The sequence below is a fragment of the Odocoileus virginianus genome, chromosome 25 (assembly GCF_023699985.2).
Source record: "Odocoileus virginianus isolate 20LAN1187 ecotype Illinois chromosome 25, Ovbor_1.2, whole genome shotgun sequence".
NCBI classification, from domain to species: domain Eukaryota; kingdom Metazoa; phylum Chordata; class Mammalia; order Artiodactyla; family Cervidae; genus Odocoileus; species Odocoileus virginianus.
In genome coordinates, this window is record NC_069698.1 from 22,760,108 (window position 1) to 22,780,436 (window position 20,329).

A 20,329-nucleotide genomic window follows, 5' to 3' on the forward strand; every position below is an offset into this window, starting at 1 on the left:
ACTCCTTATCAGATGTGTGATTTGAAAATATTTTCTTTCATTCTGTAGGTTGCTTGTTTTCACTTTGTTAACAATGTCGTTTGCTGTGCAAACACTTTTTGTTTGTGGTAGTCCCACTTTTTGAATTTTGCCTTTTCTTTCTTTTACTTTTGGTATCAAATAAAAAATATACATGTATCACCGAGACCTGTGTCAGGGAGTTTACCACCTATGGTTTCTTTTAGTTATTTTATGGTCTCATATCTTACAATTAAGTTCTTAATCTATTTTGAGTTAGTGTTTGTGTATGTTGTACAACAGTGATCCAGTTAATTCTTTTGAATATTACTGTCCATTTTTCCCAGGACCAGTTATTGAAAAGACTGTCCTTTCTCCACTGTATATTCTTGGTACCTATATTGTAAATTGATTAACCATATGTACATGGGTTTATTTTTTGTCTATCTATTTATTCTGTTCTATTGATCTATGTATCTGTATTAATGCCAAAATCATACTATTTTGATTTCTATAGCTTTGTAATGTAGTTTGAAATCAGGGAGCATGATGCAGTAGATTTGTCTATATTGATTTATATACTGCATTTTTTCTGAATTTCTTTATTAGTTCTAACACTTTTTGGGTGGACTCTTTAATGTTTTCTTTATATAGTATGATGCAAATATTAAGAGTTTCATTTCTTTATATCCAACTTGTATGCCTTTTATTTCTTTGTCTTGCCTAATTACTCTGGCTAGGATTTCCAGTCCTATGCTGAATAAAAGTGGTGAGAGTGGCATCCTTGTCATGTTACTGGTCTTAGAGGAAATGCTTTAAGATTTTCACCCTAAGTATTATGTTAGCTGTGGACTTGTCATATACAGTCTTTATTATGCTGAGCTGCATTTGCTTCTTACCCACTTTGTTCAGTAATGTTATCATAACTGGATGCTGAAGTCTATTTTTTTTTTTTTTTTTTGCTTTGCAATTATCATGATTTGCTCTTTAGTTACTGAATGTGGGTATTGAACAATTCTTTCAGATTAACTCCTAAGTGGCAATGGCATATAATATTTTAATACATCACTGAGTTCAGTTTGCTAATATTTTGTTGAGGATTTTTTGCATCTATGTTCATCAAAGAAAGGACCTGTGATTCCCGCCCCCCCGTGAAGGCCTTGTCTGGTTTTGGTATCAGGGTAATGCTGACATTGTAAAATGATTTTGGAAGTTTCCTTCTTTTTCTATTTTCTTTGGAAGAGTTTATGAAGAAATAGTATTAATTCTTTGAATGTTTGGTAGAATTCACCAGTGATGTCATGTTTAATGCCAGGCTGGAGGAATCACAGGCTGGAATCAAGATTGCTGGGAGAAATATCAACTACCTCAGATTTGCAGATGACACCACTCTTATGGCAGAAAGTGAAGAGGAATTAAAGAGCCTCTTGATGAGGGTAAAAGAGGAAAGTGAAAAAATTGGTTTAAAACTCAACACTCAAAAAAGTAAGATGGACATCTGGTCCATCACTTCATGCCAAATAGAAGTGGAAAAAGTGGAAGCGGTGACAGAGTTTCTCGTTTTGGGCTCCAAAATCACTGCTGACAGTGACTGCAGCCATGAAATTTAAAAACACTTGCACCTTGGAAGGAAAGCTGTGACAAAATTAGACAGCATATTCATAAGCAGAGACATCAATTTTGCTTGTCTTTTTGAGAATCAGCTCTTGGTTTCATTGATGTTTTCTATTGTCATTTTTATTTGCCTCAGTGTATTTTTGTTCTCTTTTATGTTTTTTGTTGTCCCATCAGTTGTTCATTAAACTTGTTGTGCAATTTCCACATATTTGTGAATTTCCTTTTTGTAATTGATTTCTAATTTCATGCCATCATTGTCAAAAATGCTTTATATGTTTTCAATCTTTTTAAATTTTGTAGGACTAGTTTTGTGACCAAATATATATTGTATCCTGGAGAACATACCATGTGTGCTTGAAAAAAAAATTGTATATCCTGGTCTACTGAGTCATTTAAGGTGTATATTTTCTTAATGATTTTCTGTCTAGATAATTTATCCATTGATGTAAAGATGGGGAACACATGTAAATCCATGGCCGATTCATGTCAATGTATGGCAAAAACCACTACAATATTGTAAAGTAATTAGCCTCCAACTAATAAAAATAAATGGAAAAAAAAATCATACAATTTTTTGTTAAAAAAAAAATGTTTGATCCAAATAAATAAATAAAATTCCCTACTATTGTTTAGTTACCATCTACTTCTCTATTTAGATTTATGAATATTTGTGCTATGTATTTGGTTGTTCCTGTTTTGGGTGCGTAAATATTTTCAAATGTTATCTTGGGATATTTTTCAGTCTGATATTTGTACAGTGCCCTGGGTATGTAGTCTCCCAATAATTGACTCTCTTATTGTTACTATCCCACAGGACCCAGAAGTACAAGCCCCCCTGGAATCCAGTTCCAATCAATCAAGGGGTGTCTCCTAGGTGGCAGCTGCAAAAACTAAGTCACCAGGCACAAAAAACTGAGGCACTGAACATGTTTAGAAACCTCTCTCTGAAATAAACTTGAGCTCTGGAGTGTGACAGGAAGTAAACATATGGATGGCACCTCCCAGCTGAAGCAAAGTGGAGATGGAGTACAAAGATGGCACTTGCTAAAAAAAGGAAAAAGAAGACAAGAGAGAAAAAAAGAAAAAGAAGAATGAAAAACAGTAAGGGGTGTGCAAAAGAGGGCATTCACTGACTTTAGCAAGGCAGCAGGAGAACATGGAACATGGTACCTACTGGCTGAGGCAGAAAGATGGTATCCACTGAAAAGAAAACAAACAAATTACAAGTATATAGTAGTTTTAGCATGGAGAAGGCAGTGGCAACCCACTCCAGTGCTCTTGCCTGGAAAATCCCATGGATGGAGGAGCCTGGTAGGCTGCAGTCCATGGGGTCACTAAGAGTCAGACATGACTGAGCGGCTTCACTTCCACCTTTCACTTTCATGCATTGGAGAAGGAAATGGCAATCCACTCCAGTGTTCATGCCTGGAGAATCCCAGGGACGGGGGAGCCTGGTGGGCTGCCATCTCTGGGGTCGGACAGAGTCAGACACAACTGAAGCAACTTAACAGCAGCAGCAGCAGCAGTAGTTTTAGCAAGGCAGAGCAGAAAGATGGCACTCACCAATATCCATTCCCAGAGAGTATCCCAGAAGACCCCCGTCCCTCAGACCGACACTTTAAAATTAAGAAATTAACCTCTTTCATAAAAAGTCTGGGGGCTTTCCAAAGAGCTGTGCTGACCATGGTGTGGAAACCCTTTAAAAACGGTTCTTAGTTTATCACAACTCTGTGGGTCTCCTGGGCACAAGACAGATCTCCAGAGACAGATGTTTGAGGGGCTCATGTCTCCAATGCCAATATTCTGAGTTGACGTGCCTGACATGGAGTACAACAATTTGTTCCTCAGAGAGCATCTCCAGGTTTTGACTTTGCTTCTAATTGTGGCTTGCTCACCAATGCAGGAGTAGAGAATATGGAAGAATTTTGTCTCAGCCTTTCATATCTGCTTTTATGTGGTTTCCTTCTCATTTGCCCAACGTGAAGGAACTGCTCACAAGTTCTTAGGGCTTTTGTTTTTTTAAAAAAGGAAATCATTCTACAAGTAGTTGTAAATTCACTGAGTCTATAGGCAGAACAAAGTTCAGGATCTTTCTACATCACCATTTTGAACTGGAATTCTATGTACATTTCCTTAATGAGTAATGATAAATGCTGTTCATTTTCCTTGAGCCTTAGAGTAAGCAAAGAGATATTCTAAAGCCCTTTGACAACCTGAAACAGTGAACTAATAAAAGTGCTTACAGTAAAATGAAGCTTCGTTATAAGTAAAATGAAAGATTTTAAAATTGTAGTAATAGAATTAAAAGTTTATCTTCTACTTCTTAAAGGTTAATTCCAAGTGGGCCATTTTCAATGGAAATTTATATTTACTTATGATTTTATTACCAAGGCTTTAAATATTTTCTTTCAGAAAAAATATATTTAAATTTGATTAAATGATGTATCATCAATATTCATTTAATGCTTAATATTTTTCTATTGTTCCCATAAAAAGATGAGGGAAATATTTCATATCAGTAACATACTCAGAAATTAAGTAGAATAATAAGCTATGCTATAGAATAACTTCCCCCTGTTCACTATTTGTCACTCTTGCCTTTGTACAATGATAAGAGACGTAAGTCATCTGTATGTTTTTGAGGGCATTGAGAAAATTTCTTACAAAACAAAATTTATTCTAAAGCATACATTCAGATATTTCTGTCACTAAGTGAATGTACATATTCTAAAACATGCATTTATTGTCAAAAGCAGAAAAGAATAATCCAGATCCAAAATGTGTTCACTGAAATATATAAAACAAAAAGTTTAATTGTCTGCTAAGTTTCCTACTCTGGAATTTCCAACAAAATTATTCAGAAAAGAAGAAATAATCAAAATATAAATAGGAGCTATGTTTCTCAACTATTCCAATGAAATACACAGGCACATATACACAAGGGACACATGATTTTTAATCAAAAGTGATAGGTAAAAGTTGGCATTGCCAAAAGCAAAATGCATTTGAAATCTATGACCATGCTGTGTAAAAGAAAAGAAAGCTAATATTAAACATGAAACTGTTAGTATAACCTTATCTTCCACTAGGATTTCAGCTCTACTATTTTAAATGAATTTCTATTGCAAAAATAAATCAGTAATTTATAATATGCTGCAAGTCATGGTTTGGAATAAAACAAATTTAAGAGTTCAAGCATCAACAAACATCTAAAAATGTTACCCATATAAAAGACTAAATTTACTTTGAACATTTATAAAGAGAAGAGATAACATTAGACAGAGTATGAAGAGAGAGAGAATTGCATAGAATGACACAGAGGAGAGAAGAGAGGCAGGGGACCGAGGAGAAAGAAGGTGTTGGGGAGAGGGAAAGACTGAAAAAGGAAGAGTATTTGATGAATACTACTTGTGAACATTGAGTCTGAGAAGATGAATTGTGGTACTAATGAGATGAATAAAAATCATCGCTTCTCCCACCACAATCCTCCTTTAACAGATTGTCATTTTTAAAGATTAGATAAGGCAAACAGAATATGAGAATTAGTATATATTTGGTAAACTGGATAAAGATAATTGCCTGGAATGAAAACTTTATAAATAGCTTAACATTTTACTAGCTGGGAATTAAGACACATTGAAATGCAAGATGGAAAACAACCAAACAAAAACAATAATCTGCAAACACAAAATTGATAAACACTAGACTTGTTTGGGGCTTCCCCAGGGGCTCAGCAGTAAAGAGTCCGCTTGCAATGCAGGACCTGCAGGAGACAGGGTTCGATCTCTGAGTCAGAAAAACCACTGGAGGAGCGCATGGCAGCCCACTCCAATATTCTAACCTGAAGAATGTTCTAAAAGAGGAGCCTGACTGGCCACAGTCAATAGGTTTGCAGAGTCACACATGACAAGTGACTTAGCATGCTTGCATGCAGACTTGTTTGGGAATTTAAAAAACATTTTCAATGAAAAAAATTATTAAAAACATCAACTGATCATCAAATATAAATGTCCTGTAGAAAAGTGACTTCATCCTAGAATTATACTCACAGTTATAAATTCCATAGCATCAGAATCATTCACAAATCTGTACCTTATAGTTATTCAATATGTATCTCGTGGGGAGGAAGAAATTTTCCTCTATCCTTCAAGTTCTTCCAGCTGATCTAAGAATTAAATTGACCTGATTAACAATAGAAAATAAAACACAGGCTCAATAACATGTATACTTGGGATGGATTCAGGAGAATTGAATAACTCTTGAAAATGCAAAATACTTCACTTTAAATACCATCTTGGGCTTCCCAGGTGGCTCAGTGGTAAAGAATCACCTGCCAATGCAAGAACCACAGGAGACACAGGTTTGATCCGTGAGTTGGGAAGATCCCCTGGAAGAGAAAATGGCGACCCACTCCAGGATTCTTGCCTGGAAAATTTCATGGGCAGAGGAGCCTGGCAAGCTACAGTCCATGGACCTGCAAAATATTGGACATGACAAAGTGACTGAGCATAGAATAGCACTCAGCTAATGACTAAAGAGGATACTGGTTTGAGATTTCAAAGGAGGGGAAGGCAAAGGTAACAAAGCAAAAACTTCATATATAAATGCTTGTTGGACCAGGCAGAGATAATGGGGCTTCTCAGGTGGCACTAGTGGTAAAGAACCCACCTACCAATGTAAGAGACATAAGAGATGCAGATTTGATCCCTGGGTTTGGAAGATCCCCTGGAAGAGCACATGTCACCCACATCAGTATTCTTGCCTGGAGAATTCCGAAGAAAAGAGGAGCCTGGTAGGATACAGTCCATGGGGTCACAAAGAGTCATACATGGTTGAAGAGACTGAGCATGCACACACACAAAGATATTAGGACAAAGAGAGGAATTTTAACAATACATACTACTGTTATCTACGGTGGTAGCTAGGTGGCTCAATCGGTAAAGAGTCTGCTTGCAATGCGGGAGACCCAGGTTCAATCCCTGGGTCAGGAAGATCCCCTGGAGAAGGAAATGGCAACCCACTTCAGTATTCTTGCCTGGAGAATTCCATCAACAGAGGAGCCTGGCGGGCTACAGCCCATGGGGTCAAAATGAGTTGGACATGACTGAATGACTATTTGGGCTCTAAAATCACTGCAGATGGTGATTGCAGCCATGAAATTAAAACACACTTACTCCTTGGAAGGAAAGTTATGACCAACCTAGATAGCATGTTTAAAAGAAGAGACATTATTTTGCCAAAAAAAATCCGTCTAGTCAAGGTTATGGTTTTTCCAGTAGTCATGCGTGGATGTGACAGTTGGATGGTGAAGAAAGCTGAGTGCCAAAAAATTGATGCTTTTGAACTGTGGTGTTGGAGAAGACTCTTGAGAGTCCCCTGGACTGCAAGATCCAACCAGTCCATCCTAAAGGAGATTAGTCCTGGGTGTTCTTTGGAAGGACTGATATTGAAGTTTAAACTCCAATACTTTGGCCACCTCATGTGAAGAGTTGACTCATTGCAAAAGACCCTAATTCTGGAAAGGATTGGTGGCAGGAGGAGAAAGGGACGACAGAGGATGAGATGGCTGGGTGGCATCGCCAACTCAATGGACATGTGTTTGAGTAGACTCCGGGAGTTGGTGATAGACAGGGAGGCCTGGCGTGCTGCAGTTCATGGGATCGCAAAGAGTGGGACATGACTGAGTGACTGAACTGAACTGAACTGAACTGAATGACTATCTCTTCACTTCATTTCCCTTCTCAGAACATGCCCTCTTATATACATTTTTAGGCAATCAGGAGGAAGGTCTAATTTTCTCCCACAGTGTTTTGGACGTTGATTATTTTCAGTTAAAAATAATCTGCATGCCAAAGAGACATTACGCTGTTTGTTTTTACTGCTGTCACCATGAAAGTTTATGGTATATATTGGTAGATATCAGAAGAAGAAGAACTAAGGAAAAGTGCTACTCACCTGGTCGTGTCCAACTCTTTGCAACCCCATGGACTGCAGCCCACCATGGACTGCAGGCTCCTATGTCCATGGAATTCTCCAGACAGGAATACTGGAGTGGGTTGCCATTCCCTTCTCCAGGGGATCATCCCAACCCAGAGATCAAACCCGGGTGTCCTGCATTGTAAACAGATTCCTTACCTTCTGAGCCACTCAGAGGCCAACATTAAAATATTTTTTAAAATTTTCATGTAACGTTACTCAACATATTATTACAAATAATTAGTTCAGTGACTTGACATCCTAATAAACTATTGATTACAGATTAACTGTAAGTGAACTTTTGAGGATATGTATTTCTTTACACAAAAGAATTAATAAGTTGATTCTTAAAATGGAAGTAAAACCACACAAGTCATACTGGGACTCAAACCCAGCCCAACCCCAGATTGGGACTTGAACCCACTGTCCTTACACTGAGATCACACCTTGTATCAGGACTTAATGAAGCTTGGGTTCTGTATGACTCTTCACAGAAAGAAGTCAACGAGAGTCAAAGTAATGGGTCAGAAGTGAATTTGTATAAAGAGATACACATTCTATAGACAGAATGTGGTGCATCTCAAAAGGCAAGAAACACACTCCTCAGAAGAGAAGGGGCCATCTCAGAAGGAGAGAGGCTCCCAAAACATGGAATGGTTAGTTTTTATTGGCTGAATAATACCACAGGCTATGAGTGGAAGGATATTCCAACTATTTTGAAGAAGAGGCAGAGATTTCCAGGAATTGGACCACTACCCAATTTTGGCCTTTTATGGTCAGCCTCAGAAGGAAATGGCAACCCACTCCAGTACCCTTGCGCAGAAAATCCCATGGATGGGGGAGCCCAGTCCATGGGTGCAGGGAGCCGGCCTGCTCAAGGCCCAAAAAGGCCCTGGGAAAGCCTTGAAAGAGGCCATTCCCTGTCCCGCCACTCCATGATAAAGTAGTAAAACATTTGCTAGGTCTCCTTTGTTCTTCCTTGAGAAAAACATAGTAGTGACCTTCACTTAGTAGTTTATCTTGGAATGCCAAAAACAAGATGTAAGCTTCTGCAATCATTTAAGACAAAGAATTGTATTGATGTGACAAAAACCAGATGGCATTTTTATGAACTATGTTTTATGCTTGTACTAGTATAAAGGTAGCTGTTTTGCTCAATAAAATCACTGACTTGCCTCAAGAGCATTCAGTCCTCTTGACCCCATCCTTTACTATCAGTTCTTTTCTCAGGCTTCCGTGCTGTTGCTATCAGGACTTGTTCTCTTTGCTGGCTGGTCCCGGCACATGGGGTCGCAAAGAGTCGGACACGACTGAGCAACTTCACTTTCACTTTTACTCAGAACTATCATGGCACTGGTGGATATGTCATTTAGCATGCTAATGCATTGCAATTAGAGTTAAATCAGACTCAAGATCTACTGGAAGTTGATTCTTCTGCCATATTGGTTCTAACCAGTTTATGTCATACCCTCAGGGCTATGTCATTCTTTTAGAAGTTGTGCCCTACCCCCTTCCCTCCTGGTTCAGAAGGAAGACAAGAGAAGAATGAAGTACATAGTGTTCATTCCCACCTTCTGTAAAGAGAATCAGTAGATATTTTTTATAGCTAATACATTAAGAATAGTGGGTGTTATAAACATAATTCAAAAGTTTGAATGTAAACTTCAAAGATGCTTCAGCAGGAGGAACAGATGAAAATACCATTCTAAAGAGTTAATCTGAGGTTGAGGAAGAGTAGAAGTGAGGTCTGCCACATATCACTAAAGGTATTTTAATATTTAGCTTTAGAAAGTGCACACATTTCTTTGTTTAAAAATATAATTTTATAAAATAAACTGGCAAATTAATTAAAATACAAAAGATATTGTAATACAGTTCTAAGAGATATATAAATAAGCATACCTTATATTGCTATGAACTAACATTTAGAGAGATTTTAAGTATAAACCTTGAAATTATCTAATTAAAATATACTTAAGGAGTATATGAGTAAATAACATATTTTGAATATAGCTTAAGGCATCACTGATGTAAAGATGAAGTTTAATAGAAGAAAACAGTACATAGGGGTTGAGAATAGCACATTTAAAATCTGTTGCAAGTTATGAGAAATACTTTATGAAATAACTTTGAGTTTCAATTTGATTGAAGTAAGAATTAGTTAATAAGTGGGGGAATAGAAAGTTGTGAGGCAAACTTAAGATGAGGTCTGATTATTAAGACTGCATTATGCCAAGACTGCAAAGAGATCCAACCAGTCCATTCTAAAGGAAATCAATCCTGGGTGTTCACTGGAAGGACTGATGTTGAAGCTGAAACTCCAACACTTTGGCCACCTGATGTGAAGAGATGACTCATTTGAAAAGACCCTGATACTGGGAAAGATTGAGGGCAGGAGGAGAAGGGGACGATATAGGATGAGATGGTTGGATGGCATCACTGACTCAATGGACATGAGTTTGGGTAAACTCCGGGTGTTGGTGATGGACAGGGAGGCATGGTGTGCTGTGGTTCATGGGGTTGCAAAGAGTCAGACACGACTGAGTGACTGAACTGAACTGATGCCAGGATAAGAAATTCAAACTGTTTTCTGGTGATGTATAGTCATCAAATTCTTCTAAGATAGATGAGTAAGTGATTAGATTTGAATTATAGAAAGATCACTGTCAATGCTTATGTCAGTGGACTGAATGCAGTCACGCCAATTAACAAGAAATTGAAACAGACGAAGTGAGATGCGGACTTGTACACAGTGGTAGTGGAGATGCATCAGGAAGGAAGGATGTATATAAAGTGAGGAGATAGCAAGAATCGCCAGTCCAGTTTTGATGCATGATACAAGGTGCTCTGGGCTGGTGCACTGGGATGACCCAGAGGGATGGGATGGGAAGGGAGGTGGGAGAGGGATTCAGGATGGGGAACACATGTACATCCATGGCAGATTCATGTCAATGTATGGCAAAACCACTGCAATATTGTAAAGTAAAAATAAATAAATAAATAAAACTGAAAAAAACAAAAAAAAGAATAACTGAATAGCTGTGGTAGATGAGAAGAAAGATGCGACCAATGATTTAAGAGCTTCTAGTGTAATAGTTGTGTAAGGCTAGCATCTATTGCTTTATTTGGAAAAATAAAAAAAGAAGAAGCTAAAGAAACTTTTCAAACTTCATAATATGAGATTAAATTTTACATAAAATCCAAGCAAATAAACTCAATATATTAATTATTTCAAATGTAATTATTTACATAGATGTGAATCAGTCAGTTTATAAGAGAATGTTTTATCACTCAAATTTAAAAATGGGCCTCATGGATTATCACTTGAACAATTCTTATCTAAGCTGTCTTCATAGATGATGCCTATGGTAAGTGATTGCAGGACTGTGAAAAATGAATATTACTACATTCAATCATTATAAAAGAAGACTTGATTCCTTCCAATGCAGATTGATTCACTTTTGTCAAACAAATTCTTATGAATGAGATACACCATGGCATAAAAGAACGCATATTTATTATACATGAAAATATAACAGAGAAAAAACTATATATTCAAATGATAAAATTAAATTAGATTTTGCCATATGGTTATACATTTTTTATTATTTAAAGTTTTGTGATGGATACTTTAAAAAGTGTCATGGCTTACAGCATAAAATGTTTCTTAAATTCAAAGAGATGTAATTATAAGATTTGTCATTACTGACATGAGGCCATTTTTACAGCTTTGGTTGTATTTACAAGTTTTGCTGTTATTTTTAATGAAAAACTTGTGATTGAATTAAGAATATTTTAACTGATATTTAAGTGTAGGTTTTCATGTGTGCTGTCAGACCTAGCTATTTTTATACATGAAAAAATTAAAACCTCATAAGAAACAAATCATAGCTTTCATATTATGGATCACATTACCAGGCTCTTGAAGGGAAACTGAAGTAATGTTGGCTTGCTTCTCCCAGAATCAGCAGACATATTTTTTCTTAGAGAAGATTGTGGTAGGAGAAAGGATAAATGACTTAGACATTTTGGAGATGAAGCAGTTATGAAACCTGAGAGTGTAAACCTAATGACTAGTGCTAGACATGAACTGGGGTCATTTATTAGCAATGAAGAGGACAAGAAGTATTGGAAATCAAGAAGTCATGGAGTTGGGTGGGCCATTAACACAGACTTTGGAATCACTCAAATTAGGAAGACTGGGATTGAACAAAAGACTGAACTATTAGCAAAAAACAAATGGATGAGAAATAGTTGGAAGTTTAGAAAAGTAGATGACAAATAGATGAATCCATCAGATCTTCATTAGTGAGTAAATAATTATAACTTGAATTTTGCTCTCTTAGTATGAAAATAAATGCCACAATGTATTCTATTATATATTTTCAATAATGCTCATACAATCAATTTACACAACAAAGCATTTTATTAGACTGCAAAAGGTAGATGTTATTTGTCCCTTGCTTAAAGTTTGTAAACAAACATTTTTAAGGCCTGAAATCTAGAAAATTCCTAAGAAAAACGTTTAAGGCTGGAGATAAAGGCTAAGATTTCAAACTTTCAAAACTTTGACAGAGACAAGAGGAGATGGCATAGACAGCTATTTGAAGAATGTGAAGTGTTATAGCATCAAACTGTTGCAGTTTATGCTAGGATACTGCCTCTAATAACAATGTCCTAACTTCCGCAAGCTAGTGTATGTCAAAGGAGGTGCTAGAGAATTTTAGATAAATACTTATATAAGATAAATAAATAAATAAATGCAGATTATAAAATTGTTAAGAGACCTTATAGGGTGCACTCGATGATGGTAAAGGAGATGACAATAATTTGGGACACCCTCAATGAAAACATTGCTCAAGTCTTTAAGGATTTCTTCACAAGCAAGTATAATTAGTTAGTTAGTTCAGTCACTCAGTCGTGTCCGACTCTTTGCGACCCCATGAATTGCAGCACGCCAGGCCTCCCTGTCCATCACCAACTCCTGGAGTTTACTCAGACTCATGCCCATCGAGTCGGTGATGCCATCCAGCCATCTCATCCTCTGCTGTCCCCTTCTCCTCCTGTCCCCAATCCCTCCCAGGATCAGGGTCTTTTCCAATGAGTCAACTCTTCGCACGAGGTGGCCAAAGTATTGGAGTTTCAGCTTCAGCATCAGTTCTTCCAATGAACACCCAGGACTGATCTCCTTTAGGGTGGACTGGTTGGATCTCCTTGCAGTCCAAGGGACTCTCAAGTATAAACCCATGTAAATGTGTTCTTTTTAAATGAATAATGATGCAATAGTGGGGATTAGAATTTTTTTAGTGTAATTTAAACATTAACTTTTAAGTTTGAATTTATTTATTGAAATTCAGTTTAGTTCAGCCATGTGCCAGGGAGTTTGTACTAGTTTCTTTCTGTTTCATTTTCTCTTTACAAAGAAACTATAAGTGTTGCTATTTCCATTTTATAGATAAGGACAATTTAAATGAGACAAAGAGATTTAACATACTGCCTGAGGTTGCACACCTAGTAAATGGTGGAATCAAGAATCTTCCTTAATGGTACCGCTTACGTTCTACTTTGATTACAGTGACCCAAAATGTGTTTGATGAATCTAGTGAAATTATCTTTTCATTTACAGTCTATAAATTACATAGCAGAAACCATCCTGAAGCAAATATGTTTTCATATATCTCAATAATCTTGTATTTCATCTTAGAACATTCCATTATTATTTTAGCCTACAGGTGAAAAGTAATTTATGGAAGAATGCATGTGTGGACACTTTATACAGGAAATTAAAAATGTTATCATCAATAGTTTGCGTTTTCATGATAATTTTTTTGGTGGTTGTTATTGGCAAAAGCATACTATAGGGATCTCCTTTTGTTGGTTTTTACTCATTGATAATAAAGTAAGTAAATATTTTAAGATTATTGTAAGTTTTGGGGCTTTATATTTGTTTTTGTATGGTATCTTCTAAAACAGAGTATGTCAAAGTATATTTTGTCTTCTTTCTAGAAAAGTAAGTATCCTTATCTCTAAGCCAATTATATGTAAACTCTCTTTATCAAGTTTTGGGACCATATAGGATTTTAATTTGTTATCATACTGTAGTTAATATATCTTTGTTAAAATTAATTTAGACATATTGTTAAAATACTTAGGTTTTCTTATAGCCAATTACTTATATCAGTATAAAATACAGCATTTATATTAAATTTTCATCTTTAGTGTGTTTATTTATATAAAATTATCAAATGGTTGTTTATGTGACAGGACCTATGGTAACTGTTGGCAATATAAAGAAAAATAATTTATGTTTCTATCTGCTATTAAGGGCTCATAATCTAGTTGTTGGCAGAAATATACAATACCATATAATAGAGATTTGAATCAAGTGTTCTGGGAGAACCAAAGACAGAAAAGCTCAATTTCTGGAGGGGTAAGGCAAATCACAAAGTGAGTGATATAAACCTGGGCTTCAAAAAAGAGGAGTTTTGCTTTTTAATTCCAGACAACTTTGGCATAGTGGCAGATAATGTGATTTTAAAGACTAAGGTAATTTTGGCTACTATTGGAAGCTTAATGTGACTCTAACACTAAGTAGTATAATTAGGTTTGAGATACATATTAGGTTCATTAACCACTTATTAGTGTGGATAACTGAATAAGAAAGAAGAGGAAGAAAAGGAAAAGAAAGGAAAGAAAGAATTGTGGTATGATTTTTTAAAACTGTGTGAACATATTCTAAACTATTTTATTCAGATACAAATTTTTTTCCTAAGATTTTAATGAAATGAATAGATATATTTAAAATATATAGAAAATATCTTTAGTTATTTTTATGAATTAAATGTATAAATTAACTGTAAATTGTATAGTCCGTAAGATTTCAAAAGCATTTTATGCAAAGATGGGCACATTAAAGGACAGAAAAGGTATGGACCTAACAGAAGCAGAAGATATTAAGAAGAGGTGGCAAAAGTACACAGGAAAAACTATACAAAAAATATCTTCATGCCTCAGATAACCACAATGGCGTGATCACTAACCTAGAGCCAGACATCCTGGAATGTGAAGTCAAGTGGGCCTTAGGAAGCATCACTAGCAACAAAGCCAGTGGAAGTGATGCAATTCCAGTTGAGCTAATTCAAATCCTAAAAGGGAATGCTGTGAAAGTGTTGCACTCAATATGGCAGCAAATTTGGAAAACTCAGCAGTGGCCACAGGACTGGAAAAGGTCAGTTTTCATTCCAATCAAAAAGAAAGGCAATGCCAAAAATCATGCAAACTACCACACAATTGCAGTCATTTCACACACTAGGAAAGTAATGCTCAAAATTCTCCAACCAGGCTTCAACAATATGTGAACCATGAACTTCCAGATGTTCAAACTGGTTTTAGAACAGGCAGAGGAACCAAAGATCAAGTTATCAACATCTGATGGATCATTGAAAAATCAAGAGAGTACCAGAAAAACAACTACTTCTGCTTTATTGACTACGCCAACACCTCTGACTGTGTAGATCACAACAAACTGTGGAAAATTCTTAAAGAGATAGGACTACCAGACTACCTGACCTGCCTTCTGAGAAATCTATATGCAGGTCAGGAAGCAACAGTTAGAACTGGACATGGAACAACAGACTGGTTCCAAATTGTGAAAGAAGTGCAGCAAGGCTGTATACTGTCACCCTGCTTATTTAACTTATATGCAGAGTACATCATGGGAAATGCTGGCTGGATGAAACACAGGCTGGAGTCAAGATTTCTGGGAGAAATATCAGTAACCTCAGATATGCAGATGGCACCAACCTTATAGCAGAAAGCGAAGAAGAGAGCTAGAGTCTCTTCATGAAAGTGAAAAATGAGAGTGAAAAAAACGGCTTAAAACTCAACATTCAAAAAATTAAGATCATGGAATCTGGTCCATCACTTCACAGCAAATAGTTGGGGAAACAATGGGAACAGTGACAGATGCTCTTTTCCTAGGCTCCAAAATCACTGCGGATGGTAACTGCACCCATGAAATGAAAAGACACTTATTCCTTTGAAGAAATGCTATGATCAACCTATACAGCATATTAAAAAGCAGAGACATTACTTTGTCAACAAATGTCTGTCTAGTCAAGGCTATGGTTTCTCCAGTAGTCATGTATGGATGTGAGAGTTGGACTTAAAGAAAGCTGACCACCAAAGAGTTGATGCTTTTGAACTGTGATGTTCGAGAAGACTCTTAAGAGTTGCTTGGACTGCAAGGATATTCAACCAGTCAATCCTAAAGGAAATCAGTTCTGAGCATTCATTGGAAGGACTGGTGCTGAAGCTGAAGCTCCAATAATTTGGCCACCTGATGCCAAAAACTGACTCATTTGAAAAGACCCTGATGCTGGGAAAGATTGAGTCAGGAAGATCTCCTGGAGATGGAAATGGCAACCCACTCCTGTATTCTTGCCTGGAATATCCAATGGACAGAGGAGCCTGGTAGGCTACAGTCCATTAGGTCACAAACAGTTGGACATGACTGAACGACTTCACTTTTACCTTTTTCACATGGCAAAAATTGAAGGTGGGAGGCAAAGGGGGCGACAGAGGATGAGATGGTTAGATGGCATCACTGACTCGATGGACATGAGTTTGAGTAAGCTCCATGAGTTGGTGACATTACCTGGGAAGGGAAGCCTGGTGGGCTGCTTCCAGATTGAGCAACTGAACTGAACTAAGATTTCAAAGGAGGTTTCCCTATAAATGGAAGTGAAAACAATGTGAAATAGCCTTTCTTTACCTTTATTTTTTAAATCTTTCTGTATTATACTAACACCAATAGCTTATTATTATTGATGCACAACATAATGCCTTTTTATGGATATCTAAAAATTTTCAGGTACTTGATAATTTCACTAATATGTATTTTTTTTTCTTATATGTAGGTTTGTCTTATGGATACAACAAGAAGACATTTTTATTCTTAAATGATTGTTTATCATAGATAATAATGAGAAACATAGAAAATAGAGTGTTGAAATATGAATTTCACAGATCATTATATCCATACATTTTTAAAATTTTTACACCCGATTAGAATGATTAAAATCCATGTTGAGACTCTGGTTACATAAAATATATATTAATTTAAAAATTGTTTAAATTCAGACAAGATATATATGAAAAGTAATTGGAATATTATAATGATTTTAGCTAATGTAAAAAATTTATAAAAAGTAATGATCCACATTAAATTCCACTTGATTATAAACATCACAAATGACAGTTAAAGCATACAAGTTTTATCATGTATTATTATATGTTCTGTAAATAAAAGCTCAAAATGGGACTTTTAAGACCTATAAGTTACATATTTACTACATACTTCAAGGTAAATGAAATACCCTATAAAAGACAAAGATTAATAAAATATAAATACCAGCTTATTTTTATACAATGTGCATTTTAGTACGCGGTATTTGATATCACACAATTGCAAGTATGAAAATCAGCAAAATTCTTTGAGCTGTTTAAGTGCTATTAATTTGTTAATATTTACAGAAATGTTTGTATATTTTATATATAGTAGAAAAATTACATAGTACATAGTCACTTGATACTAAATGTGAAAATAGCCATTTCAATTTTAACATATTTGCTTTTCAATTTGCATCTAACATTAACTTTAAAATATTTATTCCTTTAACAAACAGAGTTTTACTAGGTGCCATGTAAAGAACTAGGCTAAGAACTTTGTAGACATGATTCATTTAATTCTCACGTCTTAATTCTGCTATGACAAAATGCTGCACACTGAGGGGCCTCTGATCAACAGAAAATTCTTCCCCACAGTTTGAGAGCCTGGGAATGCCAAGATTAAGGCATCAGTGATCTTGGTGAAAGACTAGTTCCTTGTTAATAAATGACCTTCCAGCTCTGACTTCACATGCACACTAGCAAGAGAGCTCTCTGAAGATATCTTTTATAAGCGCATTAATCCCACTCAAAGGGTTTCCCTGGTGGCTTAGATCATAAAGAATCTGCCTGCAACACAGTTGATTCCCTGGGTTGGGAAGATCCCCGGAGAAAGGAAAGTCAACCCACTCCAGTACTCTTGCCTGGAGAATCCCTTGGAGAGAGGAACTTGGCGGGCTAGAATCAATGGGGTCACAGAGTCAGACATGACGGAGCAACTAAGCATGCACAATCTCACTCAACAACATTATTCAGGGAGGGGGGGTCTACTTTTATGACTTAATCATCTTGCTAAGATCCCACTTTCAATACCATGATAACATGGATTAGATTTCTATATATGAATTTCAGGGGCAAAAATTTTTCAGTCTCAAAAACAACACTATAAGGAGTTTTTCATTATTATCTTCATTTAAAGATAAAGAGAACAGATAGACAAATGGCTAGCTCAAGCTAGCATAAAAAAGAATCAGGCTTTGAAACCAGATAGTCTGAACCAGACTAAGGAGTATCTTCAATCCAGCTTGTGTGTATTTTAAATGTATATCAAATCATTGAGTATTCACAGTAGCAATAGATTAATAACACGTATTGTCACCTACAAGTTAAATAAATATTTACAATTTACATTTCTTTCTCATCTTCCTTTGTTTCCATCCTTTTCATCCTGTCATGGTGCCCAACATTAAAACATACTTTTCACTTTATAGACAGAAAAAGAAAAAAAGGCAAATGTTCATGTTTAATGTAATAGAGTCATTGTAGTGGCTCTGAAAATATGTGATTTCTTTATTATGGCAAATGAATAGAAAATGTGGAATGAGAGGGCAGTGTATCAATGCCCAATATATAAGAGAGTATATTAATATTGTATAGAATGCTAAATAAAGTTTTACTAATCACTATTTTCAGTTATACAAATGAATATCTTAATCTCTGCACAGACTCTTCACAGTATCTTCTATTATTTTAAAATTTCAAATATTTTTTGAGTTGATCCTAGATTCTTATTTACAAAAATCTTTTCAAATTAAATGTCTACAAAAAAACTAGAAAACTTGCTTCTGATTTGCTCTCTTTCTGTGTAGTACTGGCCTTTGCTATTAATACCAACAGCATTGTTCTCTTTGCTTATCTATAATTTTCTAACTTTAACTTTTATGTTGTTTCTCTTTCAGATCTTTCTGTTACTACCTTTCTTATTCTTCCCTGCAGGAGTCATTAACTTGATTTACCTTGCCCCACAATGGTGATATCAGCACAAGTTTTCTTTTAAAAATTGGCTTTTGCAAAGGATTCTCCCATAGATATTCTACTCATCAGGAAAATGCTAGGCAACCTGAGTTCTAGAAACCACAGAAGATCAGCAAGTGCCACTGTCCACAATGCAGACTTTAACCTTAACCCTCCTGTTGGTGATGCACATCCCACCTGCATTCATTGGAGTTCTGTGCCACCAAACTAGGTGGTTCTCTCCAGTCATTTGGTTGTGTGGGCTGCAAGATTCTAATTACTCCTTTTATGCTCATTCTATAGAGCTAAGTATCCTTACTTAACAAAATTCATTTATTGTTACTCGATAGGGAGAGTCAAAGAGGACCCTTCCTCATGGGCCTCAATTCTTGGTAAAGACACAAAGAAGAATCTGAGGTCTTACCCATGGCAAAACCAGGTTTATTGAAGAAAAGAAAATTAAGAACACCTAAAGAGAGATGGGCCAGGCCAAGAGAGGCACTAGTGCCAGAATGATGAGGCACAGTGTTTTCAAGAGAGGGCTTTTACATAGTCATCTAGGCAGGCGTGGACTGAGAGTTTTGATTGACAGTTGCAAGTTACATAACAATAGGCTCTGTTACATGTCTTTCCCGTAATTCAGCCTGTTATAATCAGATATATGTATGTATAGAATATTTATGAATGCTTAATAGGCTCCCCAGCTATCTAAGGTCACTGGAGGACACAGTTGTGGATCAAGGATGCATGTTACAGAGTTGGAGAAGCACCTGTAGTTAGTTCTATCCACTGAATGCCTAGGGCATACACTGGAGTTGAAAAAGTCTCTGTGCGTACTTTGTAGCATATCTATAAGCTCTCCTGGGCCACACTGGCGTATGTTGGCCACATTGGGGTTTAGAGATCAGCTTGAATCTTTTTTGGCTAGGTCACCCCTCCCCCTTGTTGTTTGTGACTAACTTCCTACATGACATTTATGTAGTCTGTTTATTTTTTTAAATATAAAGAATGTATATTTTATCTCATGATATTTTAATGCTGATCTAAGTTCCTCTTTCTCAAATATATATATATATATATATATATATATATATATATATGTATATATTTTCCTCTTTATGATAACTGAAATCTTACAAGGTGAATTTTGAGTCTTCAGGTACTTTTCATTAGTAGTCATAGATGCATTTCTTTGGTTTTATTTTTGGCTAAGAACCACTATCCCCGTGTTACCATTCTCCATATGTCAGAGAAGCCCATCCTTAACCTTTATACAACAACCTCTTTTTAACACCTTCTCATTGAAAGAAAGCCGAGTAGGCCAAGGTTCTTCTTTGATAAATCTTAGCAAATGGCTTAAGTGTTGGCAAATTTATTTTCAAATATCTATAACCCCTTGTAAAAGAAAGTCAATGCAGACAGTATTTGTCTTTTTTAATTTGTTCAGTGAGAGAACAGGAGTTTTAAGCTCCTAATTTCAGAAAGTACATACAGGGTAATTACCTAGTGTGTCATAATCCAATGCCTTATAATAAAAATGTGTCTGTCTGTAGTTCCT